Raw genomic sequence first — 14,160 nt, forward strand, 5'->3', positions numbered from 1 at the left:
CCTGCCTTCAGTGTGGTGGGTGCCGTCCTGTCCACTGAGCCCAGACAGAGCCAAAGGTGGTGGCGGGTGAATTCTCACTCTCTTCCAGAGCAGGGACACCCTCTCCGCCTGCCCTTGGGCCTCAGCACTGCAGGTCCTCCTCTGCTCTAGACTCTGGGACTCTCCCGTGTCCCAGGCTCCTGGCTTGCAGCCAGGACAGGGAGTTACACCATGGGCTTCCCTGGTTCTGGGCCTTTGGACCCGGGCTGAGCAGTGGGACTGACCCCGCACTAGATCTCCTAGTACTAGCGCCGCTGCCTCCCTGCTTCTGGGAGTACCATAGTCCCCTCATCCCTGGTTATTTTTAGGCCCTGTCCCTGCAGGCAAGATCCCAGGAGTCCCAGCAGGCAGGTGTCTGCAGCTGCCACCTTGAGGGTTCCTTCCAGGCCAGCTGAGGTGGGGACCAGGTGTGTGTGATGATGTAGCTGGTGCCGTCCCCCGACCTCAGTCCCCCACAGCAGCACAAGGAGGAGGGTACTGGGTGGGTGCGGGGCAAGGCCTGCAGGCATGGGCAGAGATCTCGTGCTCAGCAGAAGCCGCATGCGCCAGCCTGCGGGTCCCCGGAGGGCGTTGCCCCTGTGCAGCCCCTGTGCACCCTCGGCGCTGCCCCACGGAGTCTGTGGACCTCAGGGCAGCTGACCCTCCGGGCCTTGGGGGCCACCCGCCGACGGGAGGGCCTCCTCCTCCTCCCATCCTACGTCTGCTTGGTTCCGGGAAGTCGGGGAGTGTGGCCCCCCAGCCCTTAGTTTGAGTCCTGGAGGGGAGGTGACAGTGAGAGAGGACAGAGGACCCTCTGCAAGGCGGACCTGGCGATCTTGCTGCACAGGGCTGCGGGTGGAGCAGGGAGACGGGGTGACAGGGACGATAGGGACATGCACAGCCTCGAGGTGGAGCTGGCAGGGCTGTGGGCACTCAGTAGAGGCTGGCAATCCCCTCTCCTCCTCCCTCCACATTGTCATTGCTGCCACCATCACTGTCACGGTCACGGTCCCCATCGCCATCACTGTGGGCAGGACCGCGTCCCATTTCTGCGTCTTCCTGCCACTGTCAACTCAGCACTGTCCAGGGCTTGTAGCTCCCACTCCATGTCCCCAGGTCTTGGTAACACAAACCCACCCCTCCCAACCCAACCCGAGTCCCCTCCCTCCTCCCCCAGCCCCCCAAAACCCCTTCGATGCCCACCCAGAGGCGGCACACTCGGGGGCATCAGTCTCCGTGCTTGCTGGGGACCCCGTGGGGGGCACATTTCTGAGGTCTGTTGGTCCAACGTGGAGGTTGATCTTCGTGAGGCTGGTCACTGGGTTGTGGGCAGTGACACCCTGGAGAGACCACAGGTAACAAAACAGGTGTAGCAAGGGTCCTGAGAGGGCACTCTTGCAGGAGGCCCCCCTTGGCCTGGCCTCGTTAGCATAATTTTCTGAGGATGGTTCCTTCCTTCCATTTTAATTTAAATTCTATTTTACGATAAGTTACAACTCACTTGTACAAAACTCAGAAGATGCCACGGGCCTGAACAGGGCTGCCCGGGATCAGGGCAAGAGAAAGCCCAGGGCCTTGGTGGAAAACCACCTGTAACTCTCAGGGAAACCCAATCAGAAGACAAGGAGAGGCCGCAGGAGGCCAGAAGAGGGCGGCTAGGGAAGGAACAAAATAGAAAACAGCAGGGCTGCTTGGTGAGGACAGGAGAGACTGGAGCCCTGTGCTGCGGGGCGGCCCCAGGGACGGCACCATGGAGTTCGCTGCTCAGAGGAGCCAAATGGGGTCTCAGTGTGACCCAGGCCCCCGCTCCCACTCGCACACTGTGTACCCCTCCAAGACCGGTGCAGCAGTATTGAGAGGTGTGGGCTTCGGGGGGGGGACAGAGCCGTGAGGCTCCAGCCCTCATGAGTGAGATTAGCCCCCTCAAGAAAGGGTTCCAGGTGAAGGTCGCGTTCTGTGGCCCTCCCACACTCCACCACGTGAGGACACAGCAAGGAGGCGCCACCCTGGAAGCAGGAAGCAGGTCTGGCCAGACATCAGTGCCAGCGACCTGTCTTGGACTTCCTGGTCTCCAGAACTGTAAGAAATAAACTTCTGTTCATTCTGATTCACTCAGCCTCAGGCATTTTGTTATAGCAGAACAAACAAATCCTCAAAAGACCTCTGAAAGCAGGGTCTCAAAGAGATGTTTCTATGCCCACGTTCTTAGCAGGGCTTTTCACAATAGCTAAAAGGTGAGAGCGGCCCAAGGCCCATTGACAGGTGAGTAGATGGCCAAGATATCCATACAACGGGGTATGATTCAGCCCCACACCTGCCATGACCAGCAGGCACAAAGGACAAGTGTGAGTTTTCCCTCATCTGTGGAGTCTCTGGAGCAGACAGGAAGTGGAATGGGCGGCCAGGGGCTGGGGAGGAGGAAGGAGGGGCTGCTGGTTCATGGGGGTTCCAGTTTGGGAAGATGAAGAGAGCTCTGGAGATGGACGGTATGTAAGGTCACCCACTGTGCACGTAAACATGATCAAGATGGTAACTTACCATGTCTGTCTTACCACCGGGAAATAAATTGAAAAAAATTAATTTCAAGATGGAGCCAGGTCTGGTGGCACACACCTGTGATCCCCGTGACTCAGGAGGCCAAGGCAGAGGAGGGAAAGTTTAAGACTAGCCTCAGCAGTTCACGAGACCCTGTCTCAAAATAAAAGTGAGAAAGGGCTGGGGAGGGAGCTCAGGGCAGCAGGAAGGGGGACGGGGCATGTGCAGAAAGGGGGTCAGAAAGTGAAACGTGGAATGACCTAAGGCCCGGCGTCCCCACCCCAGACACCCCCCAGAGCACTGAGAACAGGAGTCCAAGGGTGCCCGGCCACACCAAATGCGGAGAGAGCCCCGTGCCATCTGCGCGTCCCGCTGTCAGGAGGAATGATGCCTGACACCGGCTACCACAGGTGGGACTGACACAGGGTGAAAGAGAGCCCGTCCCCAGGCTGCGTCTCTCTCCGTGGTTCTGCTCACACAAATCATACCCGGAACAAGTAAATGCAGGGAGACGGGCGGTTGCCGAGGTCTGGGGAGGGACCGGAGGATGGCTGTGAGTGGCATGGGGTCTCCTCCTGGGTGTTGGAACATTCTGGAACTGGAGGCAGGCGGCTTCCAACACCAGGGAGGGGTGACTAAGAACAGCGTCTCCTTCACTTTCAAATGATGAATCGTTGCTCGAATTTACTTCACTGAAAAGGGGGAGTTGAGTGCATTTTAATTTCTTCAAGGGGCACAGGCATTTCTTTATCTGCCACTTGACACTGTCACTTGACCACATTTCTTACTGAGTTATTGAATTCTGAAAAATTGATTTGTGGTCTGGGGCTATAGCTTAGTGGGTAGAGTGCTTGCCTTTCATGCACAGGCCCTGGGTTCGATCCCCAGCACCAAAAAAAAAAAAAAAAAAAAGATTTGTCATCTTTTTTTTTTTTTTTCCAATCTCCTTTGTAATGAATTGCACATCGTTTCTCAATTTCCAATATTTTCTGAGTTTGGCTATGAAGATTTAAAAATGATAACTGTAACCAAATCCAGTTGTTTTTTATGGCATCTGGTTTGGAAATAGAATTTACAAACATCATGAAAAACTTCCTCTGCACTCTCATAGCACCTGTCAGCTTTACCTGGGATTTATCCCGTGTCAGGTATGAGGTTCAGGTTCAACTTCACCTTTATTCTGGATGGATCCTGGGTTGCCCTACCACCATTCAATCTCCATTTTTGCTGGGTGCGATGGTGTGCACCTGTAATCCCAGATACTCAGGAGGCTGAAACAGGAGGATTGAAGCTAGAGGCCAGCCCAGGCAACTCAGCAGGACTCTGTCTTAAAAAAAAAAAGCTTGCGGGGAGCAGTGTAGAGCACTTGCCTAGCGTGTGCAAGACCGGGCCCCTCAGAGATGAGTTCCTGGGATCAGACTCTGAGACTCAGCATCAGGGCTGTGGGTTCTTATTGTGGTGCCTTCTCAGAGCCTCTGTTGGGACTGGGGGGAGTGAAGGCAGAGGCCAAGCTGGGCTGCCCCATGTTGAGTGCTAGAGTTGGGATAGTGTCTGAAGAGGACCCTGAATTGAGGCAGGCCCAGTCCCCAGGCCTGGGCTGCCCCAAGGGAGCAGTGCTGGGTGGCAGCTATGGGACCAAGTGCCCAGGTCCTGGAGGGCTCTGAGCAGCACACAGTGTCCACTGCTGCCCACCACCAACCCCAGCACCCAGGGCCACCCACCCCATCAGCCCTCTAGCCCCTGACATCCACATGTGTTATGTGCCGCACTGGGAAGGAAGCCTCCGCTGCAGCTGGCCCTGGGCTGGCTCCTCAGGCTGCCTCAACACGTTCCACACATGGTGGCCGACAGCACCGAGGCTGATTCTCCCAATTCTGGGGCCTGAGGTCTGACATGGGGGAGTCGGCAGACGTCCAGGGGAGGGTCCTTCACATGGCCTTCTGTGGCCGCCGTCTCTTCTGTCTCTGATGAGACTTGTCACTGGATTTAGGATCCACTGGGGTAATCCAGGGTGACCTCAGTTCAGATCTTTAACTTTAGTCACATCTACAAAGACCTTATCTCCCCAAAAAACCAGGTTCACAGGCTTCTGGGGCCAGGCCTTAGACCTCTCTTTGGGCCACCATTTGACCCACTCTGGCCTGTCCCTGGGGAGGCCGATGAGAGGCAGGTCTGTGGACACCCCAGCTCCGACTCTGTGGCTGCTCTGGGGCTGGGGGTGACATGGCCTTCGTCCCCCATTCTCCCATGTGTGGCCATGGAGCGAGGGAGGATGTGGGTGCCCTGTCCACTCCTGTCCCTGGCCCCATGTATCCCACCTACTGGGGACACGGCCCTGGCATGGCGCTGGTTCCAGTGTGCTCTGTTTTGCCAGGATGATGTCATCTCCTCGGGTCACCTCAGCTGTGTCGTCCAGAGCCAGTCGATCCCATGGTCAGGGTCCACCCCCACTCCTTTGGCATAAATGGGTCCCTTGGTCTGAAGTGGGAATTGGGCTTCCGTCCGCAGGTTGCTGGGCAGTGCTGAAGACAGCTGGCCCCTGCCTCCGGCTGCGCAGCTGCGAGGGAGGGGCCTGCACACCTGACCTGGTGGCATGAGGTGACCCAGCTCCTGACTGGCGGTCCTCGTTGCCTCGGTTGCCACTGGTTGGTTAGCTCTCCAGCCAGGCCCAGGGCAGCCCCGAGCGTGGGCAGACAATGTGCCCTTCCCAGGGGTCCGCCTGTGACTCCCGAGGGGCTGGCCATCAGCCCAGCCTGGCTCTCTTTTCCTGCACAGCATCCAGGGTCCCAGGGCCGCAAGGCAGAGCCGCCCTGCTGCAGAGCCCCCTCCCACTCTGGGTCTCTTGGGGCCTTTCACGCATCCTGTGCCGAACAACCTGCGCCCCAGACAGAGGAGTCCTCCCGGCGCAGAAGAGGGGCCAGGCCCTGGCGAGCACCCTGCGAGCCATCTGGACCCTGAGACCTGGTGGGGTCTCCCTCCCCGGTGGCCCGTGCCTCATCGAGGCTCCCCAGGCTGGCCACTTCCTGCCCACCTGGGCCACGCGACAGCAGACAGCATCGGTGTAGTGGTCTCACGTGACGCTGTCCGGGAGGTGGGCCTTCGGGATGTGTCATGATGGACGGCAGGAGAGCTAGCGAGCCTGGGAGGAGACGGGCGCAGGCCACGGTCCTGCCTCGGGAACGCTGCGCGGGATGGAGGAGAATGCCCTGCTGGGCCAGGGTCCCTGTCATGGGCCTGAGGCCTGTCACTCTGCGCCAGCCAAGCAGCGCCTCTGGAGGGCAGCAGCACGGGGGTGACTTGGTGGCCTCTCCTGTCGTCCTCCAGACTGTGCCTGTGTTTTCAAGAGTGAGAACAGCCAACGAATGGGCAGGTGAGCGAGCCACCACCCTGGGCCCTGTAGTTGACTTGTCTCAGAAAATGAGCCTTTTATTCTTTATTCTTTGACTGAGTTACTTAGGATGTTGCTAAGTTGCTGGGCTGGTTTGTTTGTTTGTTTTTAAAGAGAGAGAGAGAGAGAATTTTTAATATTTATTTTTTAGTTCTCGGAGGACACAACATCTTTGTTGGTATGTGGTGCTGAGGATCGAACCCGGGCCGCATGCATGCCAGGCGAGCGCGCTGCCGCTTGAGCCACATCCCCAGCCCCAGAAAATGAGCCTTTTAAATGGGCCACGCTGTGGCCTTCCTTGCTGTGCCTGGCCCTTGCCCTGGTGTCAGTGTTTGTGAGCCCACAGGTCTGGGTCCTCAGGGCCTCCCCTGGCGTCACCCGCCGCCCAGCGGCTCCTCAGGGTGGGGAGCTCAGTGCTGAAACCGAGGACAACTAGTCCCAATTAGTGACTGGTCCCTTCCTACACTTCACTCCAGCAAACGCCTGGTAACGGGGCGCTCTTCCTAGAACCAAACCCACACCCTTTCTCTCCTGCTGGACTCCCAAGCCCTTCAGGATACAATCCACCCCATAGCAGGGCGAGACCCTTCCCCTCCTGCCCTGACAGCACCCTGCCCCTGCCTCTCCTGACACATCAAGGGCAGCTCTGCACCAGACAGCACAGCTGGGGAGGCCGGGCACCTCTACACCTTTGGTCTTTTTTGCTCTGAAATTGCACCAGTTCCCATAAACTAGGAAGCTTAAAACTGCAGAATGGGCCAGGCACGTTGGCCACGCCTACAAGCCCAGTGATTTGGGAGGCTGACGCAGGAGGATGGCAAGCTTGAGGCCAGCCTCAGCAACTTAGAGAGATCCTGTCTCACAATAAAAACAAATTGACTGGGGCTGGGGATGTGGCTCAAGCGGTAGCGCGCTCGCCTGGCATGCGTGCGGCCCGGGTTCGATCCTCAGCACCACATACCAACAAAGATGTTGTGCCTGCCGAAAACTAAAAAAAAAAAATAAATAAAGATTAAAAAATTCTCTCTCTCTCTCTCTCTCTCTCTCTCTCTCTCTCTCTCTCACTCTCTCTAAAAAAAAAAAAAAAAAAAACAAATTGACTGCAGATGTTGCTTGATGGCAGAGCACCAGGGTTCTGTCCCCAGTACCGAAAAACAAACAAATGAGTGACCATAGCAGGACACAGGAGGGCACAGTCCCAGGGCTCTGAGGGCCTGAAGTGCAGGTCCTCCTGTGGGTTTCCTGGGGCCCCCTGGGGGCTGGAGGCAAGAGCAAGCCTTGGCACCCCATGACTTCACTCCCAGATGTGAACCCCATCTCTGCCTCCCCTAGCATGGGTCCTCCCCACGTGTCCCTGTGTCCTTTCCCAATCTGCGAGGACACCAGGTTTACGGTCCACCCTGGAGATCCAGCTGGCCTCGTCTCAGGGTCCTTCAATAGCCACACCTGCAAAGACCCCGTTTCCTCCTTTCTGAGGTTTGGTGGGCATGAACTTTGGGGCTGCTCTTCAGGAATTCTTGGGGCTGATCGTGCTGCTGGGGAGTCGGAGGCCGGTGTCTGCGTCAGTTCTCAGGACGGAGCCAGCTGGGTCACGCTGTGAGGCCCTGCTGCTTTTTCGGGGGGTGGATGTCCCCACTGCAGACACCAAGGGAGGTGCAGGGCCAGGAGCCCGGCTCCTGGGCTCACACCTTAGGGAGGAGGAGCAGGCAGGGCCAGCAGAGGACTCTGTCCACCCAGTGGGTTCTGCAGGTGGGCGACTCCTCAGGGTGTCTGAGCTGGGGCACCAGCACTGGGCTCTTATTCCCAGCCTCCTGGGTCCCAGGATGCCTGCTGCCCTGGGAGGGCTGTGTCCTTGCTGAGGCCTCTCTTCTGTGGAGTTGAGCCCCCAAGGGCAGCAGCAGAAGCAGCCAGATCTGGGGTATCAAACCTTGGGGGCCACTGCCGTGGGCCACGTGTGGCTTTGTGCACCTGATCCACCACCCTGCTGGTGGCCGCGCCTCTGCCTCAGGACCTGGACCAGGACCCAGCAGGAGGCCTGGCGTCTCGGCAGATCCGTGTTCTTATGGGAAGGTTAGGACCGTCCATCTGACTCCCCATGGACCTGTGGCAGCAGAAACAGCCCGGCCACGCTGCCCGTGCCTCCCATGGACACAGGGATCTCACTCCCAGTGGGGCCAGGCTGAGGTGGTTATGCTCAGGGGCCCTGTCCTTGCTCTTAGAGAAGGCCTGAGGGCGGAGCCTCTGGACCTGGCTCCTTCGGAGCTTCTGTCCCCCAGGACCCAGCCCTGGTGGTCCGAGAGCCCACCTTGCCCTGGGACCCCTGGTCAGGTCCCATAGTCGGCCTCTTTCTGGGAGCAGGTCTTCCCAGAGGCCCTGGCCTGGGCCCAAAGGGCCTACCGCCATGCTAACCTCACGTGGGTGAGGCCTCCCGGGGACCCCAGCCCCCCAACCCTCGCAACAGCCTGAGCCACTCTATCCTGGTTTTTTCCAGTTTGTTTCTTTGAGACAGGGCCTCCCTGTGCTGCCCATCAAACCTACCTCTTACCTGGCCTCCTAGGGGGCAGGACCACAGGTGTGGACCACCACACCGGCCACTCTGCCCACTTCACGATGCGGAGCTCAGGAGGGCAGTGCCTGCTTTCCAGCTGGCCTGCGGCTTCTGGATTCTGGTGGCAAAGGGTCCTCCCCTGAAGAAGGCCCGAGGGAGCTGGCTGGGGCCCCTCTGGGGACTGCTGGCCTCAGAGCATCCTCAGCCTGGGTCCAATTTCCCAAAGACACCAGAGTCTCTGGGATCACAGCCCTGCTGAGTGACGGGCCACAGGGCTGGCCAGCCCCACCCCTTTTGGGAAGGGGTATAAAAATAGATGGGCTGACCTCGGAGGCCAACCCAGCCTCCCCCAGCACCCTCCCCCATCACCCTCCCCCAGGTCCTCCTGCCAGGCCTGGCCTCCAGAGTGTAAGAGGCCCAGGGGCAGAACCAGAGGGGCCCTACCCCTGCCAGCCCTGCTCTGGGTCCCTGGTGACCACAGAAGGTGCCAGGCACGACACTGGTGAGGAGCAGAAGGTTCTGGAGACTGTCCAGGCTGGGGCAGGGGTAGAGGTGGCCACAGAGCAGGTGGAAGCTCTGTGGTGAGGGAGGAAGGCGATTTCGCAGAATCAACCACGGTTCAGAGCGACACCTTCAGATCCGGGGGAAACGGCGAGGCGCGCGGCCAGCAAGGAGGCTCGAGGTCGAGAGCTGGCCGGGAGCAGGACTCGCCTGGGAAGGACGATGACAGCCTCGGGTTAGCGCAGACCCAGGCCCGCTCTGTGTCTGCTCCTCGTGGTGCCCGACCCTGGGATGTCAGTACGTCCGCCTCGTCTAACAGGGAGGTGATCAAGGCTCAGAGAAGCCAGGTGACTTGTGGAAGTCGTCCAGTTAGGGAGAGCAGGGCAGAAGGAAAGCCGGTTTCTGGTGTCACACTACTTCCCGTGGCCTCCCTGTGCGGAGGGGAGCCCAGCCATCGTGAGCTCCCTGGTCTGACTGCTCCTGGGCCAGAGCCCACCACCAGGGGCACTTGAGATCTCCGGGGCTCCCCTGGGGTCTGGAGGCAGCAGGGCACCTCAGTGGCCTTCCCTGTCCGAGCTGGGCAGCATGGATGATGGAGGGAGGGCCAGCTCTGGCTCCTGGTTCATGGTCACACCCCTTCGTCTGTGTGGTTGAGGCCCAGGGAGGGCCTTGCTGCCGCATCATGTGGGTGCTAGGGTAGCGTCAGGTACCGGCTTCACGTCTCTGTCCAAGGGTGTCCCTGACTGGAGCCGGACCTACCTTGGTGGAGTTCCCTCCAAGGACTAGGCTGGCCTCCGCCTCTGGTCTCCATGCACTGTCTAGGGGGCCTGTTCCTGACCCCTGGTCCGCCCACCTGCCTTCTGGAACCCCCCCCCCCCTGCCCTGAAGCCCCTTCCCTGCTCCCTCCAGGGCTGTACTCCCCGCAGGACAGGGGCCTCACCAAGTCCCTGGGTGGTCAGCTGGCCTCTGGGCTCTCAGGCCTTTCTCGCTGGGCCCACTCCTGCCTCGGATGTCCTCCGTGGCCAGGAATAACCCAGTGACTCAGGCGCGCTGCCTGCCGTGACCCCGTTCTGGGGCCTTTCCCTCACAAGGCGACGTGTGCCTCTGGCCAGTGGGAGGGACGTGCGCGCACAGAGATCCCTTCCCTCACTTGTCCATCCAACGCTCGTTTACTGGGCCAGCTCCTTTCCCAAGGCACGTGTGTGCGCATGTGAGTGTGTGCGCGTGGGCCTGCTTGGGTGGGTGGTCGGGAGAGGCCACAGGGGCAAGTGACGTTGGAGGAGGGCTGGAGGGGCTGAGGGCCAGGCGGAGCGCGTCTGAGGGGCAGAGCTGAGGGTAGCAGAGGCAGAGAGGGGCCAGAGGCAGGGCTGGGTGGCTGAGAAAGGCTGTGGTGGGAACAGGGGTGGCCGGGGCCAGAGAAGGAGGAGACCAGGGGCTGGGGCAGATGGGCCGGGCTGCTGCCCCGGGCGGGCTCTGGCTTTTTCTCTGGATGCAGTTGGAGGGCGGGGGGGCAAGTCAGGACAGACAGGAGCCTGCTGGGGCCCAGAGCAAGAGCCAGGCCAGGCCCTAACACCAGCACCCTGACAGACTCCCACCTGGGCTGGCCCAGGCCTGGAGGGTCCTGGGCAGTCCTGCCAAGTGTGTGGCTGGGCCACGTGGCCAGGGCACCAGAGTGACCTCTCTCCTGGGGAATGAAGGAGGGGTGCCCAAGCTGACCAGTGGGGTAATTACTGCTGGTCCCCTGCCCTCGCCGTGGGGAGCCTGCCCACCACACCCACCTAGCCGGCCCCGCCTCGCCACCCCACCGGGCCGGCAGCATTCCCTCCTCAGGGTGGAGCTGACCCCTGGCCGCCTGCTGCCTCGGCCTGTGAGTCACAGGGCCCACCTTGGGCAGGGCCGCGCTGGCCAGGGGCTCCACCAGGACGTCAGCATCGCCTCGCAGTGTGGACATATTCTGCTCCTGGCTGCTTCCTGTGCCAGTGAGTGGCTCCCTTACTCGTCACCCAGGCGAGGCCGCGGGCGCTCCCTGGCATTTCCTCCTCATCTTTTTAATCCATTCACATATTTTTAAACAATGAAATCAGGATGTACCTACTAATTAATAACCCCAGGAGTATTTCCCATGACACTTCAGATATTTAACACCCTTATGGAGCTATAATTAGTATACCATAAATTCTCTCATTGAAAGTATGAAATTGGGAGGCTTTTAGCAAATTCCCATTGTGCCATGTCACCGTAGTCCAACTCCGGGACACTTTCATGGCCCCCAAGAAACCCTCCCATCAGCCACCACCGCCCACTGCCCTCCCTCCCCCGCCCCGGGAGGCCACTCATCTATTCTCTGTCTCTATGGATTTCCTGTCTCGGATGTTTCGTGTCAACGCATGACACAAAGGTCTTGGGGACCTCAGTATTAGTGAAGCCCTGTGTTGATTGGGTGTCAGCGCCTGTGGGTGGGCCCTGCTTCCTGGCTGGGCACTCGGGTGGTTTGGGGCATGGCTCTGCCTCGGGTGACCTAAAGGTGGGATTATAAGGTGGGATGGGACCGCATCTCGCCCCTGGCTTTTGTGCATAGGACCCTGCCCTGCCCTGAGGGCCGCATGGTCACTGGATCCTCGCCAAGGAACAGGGCCCTCCTACTCTGCTCACAGTGTGCCCCAGGCCCTCGGCAGAGACTCCACAAGTGTGGGATCAGGGCTCTCTCCACCCTCACTGGGACCCAGGACACATCTGTCACTGTCTTCCAGGTCTCCACAAATGCTGCTGGGCTGTCCCTCCTGGAGGGAGACTGTCATTCTGATGATGGAGGTAATTACTGGAAAGAGCTGCCCAGGGTGGGTCACAAAAGTGGGTCACTCAGCTTGAAGGGAGAATTGACCGTCCCACCAAGCCCAAGCCCAGGCCCTAGACCAGCACAGGCTGCAGAGTAAAGGGGCCATGCTTCCACCGCTCATGGCCTGAAATTCCCAAACCAGTCACAGCCATGGTCAACCACTAACCCCCAAGGGCGTCTCAAAATGCCAGCTCGGCCAGCACTCAGTGTGGACACGGAAGTATCTGTGGGACTTGGGGCCTGCGCCAGTGTCCCCTGTGCCCGGGGACCCACAGGCCCAGTCTGGCCACTGAGGTCCACTCATGGTCCCTAGGAAGTCCTTTCCCTCAAAATGTTACCAACACTTTGGCACGACACTTGCCCAGTCGTTGCCGAGGTGTGCGCTGTGTGTGGAGTGCCCGCCACGGGCATCACACACCTGCAACGTGGGCACGCGGGCAAGCCGACACCCTCTGGCAGCTGTTGTCTCCCCTGCAGGAGGCGTGACACTGCTCCAGGGTCTGGGTGTACAGGCTTCTGGTGACAGGTAAGGGGGTGTGTGGGGACCGTGAGGCTGGGAGCTGTCACAGCTCTGCAGAGCCCAAAATGAGGCCCAGAGGGCTGCACTCTCACTGCTGCTCCAGCCAGACCTGCCAATCCAAGCAGGGCCCACCAGCCCACGGAGGGACCCTGCCTTCCTCACAGGTCCCGTTCTTCCCGGGGTTAGGACACAGGCTTCCTGTGCCTGCCTCTCCTTGCCAACGGGCAGCCGTATGGTCCCTGGCCCTCACCAAGCCCACCTTCTGTGCCGTATGCCCAAGGCCCAGCCTGGTCAGGACACGTGAGTGGACAACCTGAGGGCTATCCCCACAGAGGGCTCTCTGTGGCATGACCTTGGGTGCTAGGGTGAGGTGAACAGGGGAGGTACATTGTCCAGACCCTGGGGGGTCGGCCTGTTCCAGAAGGAGGGGGTCCCTTTTGAAGTCTGGAGTCACGCCTGCCTGAAATGGCAGTAGCACCTCCTCTCTGACGGGGACGAGACCTCTCTGAATTCCGTGACCCTGTGGGGGAATCACATTTTACCACGAGAACTGCGACCACGGGACACTGCTGAATGGAGCTGGTGTGAGAGGAGGTGGGCTCAACCTCCAGCCAGCACCTGGGCACGGATCCCTGGGCTCCAGCAGAGTCCTATGCAGGGTCCTTGCTGGGCGCCTTGGTAGAGGCCACAGGCTGGGGCGGGACCTCCTGTGGCCGACTCTGCCAGCCCTAGCTGGACAGCAGGGAAGGGCTAGGGGTTCAGACCTAGCGTCCTCAGCTCCAGCCTGCACAGACCTCCCTTGCCTCTGTCCACTGCTGGCCGGGTGCGTGTTTCAAGGGCCCACCATGCTGGGTGCAAGGCTACGAGCCTGGCCCCTGCGCTCCCTCCGCGCTGACTCGGCTCCGGAGCACTAGAGCAGCCAAGCCCAGGAACAGGTCGGGCTGCCCCTGCAGCCTGTCCCGAGCACGCTGCCCGTGCAGCCCTCGCCGACCTCTGCACACCTTCCCTGGCACTACGCCAGGCCTTTTCATGTGCTGGCAGTGCCAGGACCTCTCCCTGGAGGGGGGTAGTGGCTTCTTGGCCCTGTGCCCAGCCTCGGCCTCACCCAGAGCAGGCGCTGCTCCCTGATCCAGGAGCCGCATCCTTTTACAGAGATGAAGTCCCTGCTCTTCACTTGTCACCCCGGGAGCTAGGTAACCCAGAGGGCAGCAGGATCCAGGCCCCAAGCAGTGTGGGTGCGGCCCAGCTCTGCCCGTCCCCGCTGTGAAAGCTGCATCCGTTACCGACTGCTCTGCACCTCAGTTTCCCTGTAAGGAACCCCTTGTCACCCCCAGAAGTCGCCCCTTTCCAGCCTCCTGGGGCCTTTGCACGACAGCCAGGGTTGGAGCTGGGCTGGGAGGCCGGGCCTCCTTTGCCTTCTCTCCTGTGCCCGGACTGCACAGTGCCCAAGCGGGGAGGAGCCGGGCTGGCTCTGGCTGTGCTCCTGGCGCCCTGCTGCAAAATGGGTCTGCGAGGGTCCCAGGGTGGGCGGGTGTGGGGTAGGAGGCTCCCAGCACCCGCCCAGGGCAACACCCCATCAGCCTGGTTCCTGTGCCCTGGAGGGAGGGGGCGTGAGCGGGACGTCTCCACTGGCAACCAGACTGTCGCCGAGCCACCTGTGCCCAGGACTGCTGGGCCCCAGGGAGCCCTGAGGGGGCACCGTGCAGCTCTGCACAGCCCCTCCCGGTGGGGGCGCAAGTGGCAAAGGGCAAGAGCGGGGCACCACCAGTTCCAGAGCCAGCTCATGTGTCCCCCCGGCTGGAGCCGCCAGGGGA

The 14,160-nt window shown here is 60.4% G+C and overlaps 2 long non-coding RNA genes across 2 annotated transcripts in view; one reads left to right on the forward strand and one right to left on the reverse strand.

The window, feature by feature from the left end:
- Positions 1-1,288: 1,288 nt before the first annotated feature.
- LOC308636489 lies at positions 1,289-9,935 on the reverse strand. The gene is made up of 3 exons (XR_014019424.1): positions 8,480-9,935; positions 3,681-3,880; positions 1,289-2,095 (listed from the first exon to the last, which is right to left on the reverse strand). It is a non-coding gene; the product is annotated as an uncharacterized lncRNA (long non-coding RNA).
- A 147-nt stretch (positions 9,936-10,082) lies between these two features.
- LOC308635770 overlaps positions 10,083-14,160 on the forward strand; it is a 6,499-nt gene continuing 2,421 nt past the window's right edge. The window contains exons 1-4 of the long non-coding RNA XR_014019260.1: positions 10,083-10,200; positions 11,741-11,801; positions 12,304-12,352; positions 12,511-14,160. The exon at positions 12,511-14,160 is cut by the window's right edge and continues 2,421 nt beyond it. This is a non-coding gene — a long non-coding RNA (uncharacterized lncRNA). The remainder of the gene's footprint in view (positions 10,201-11,740; positions 11,802-12,303; positions 12,353-12,510) is intronic.

The sequence above is a fragment of the Spermophilus citellus genome, assembly GCF_964194105.1.
Source record: "Spermophilus citellus genome assembly, chromosome: 17".
Classification (NCBI taxonomy): Eukaryota; Metazoa; Chordata; class Mammalia; order Rodentia; family Sciuridae; genus Spermophilus; species Spermophilus citellus.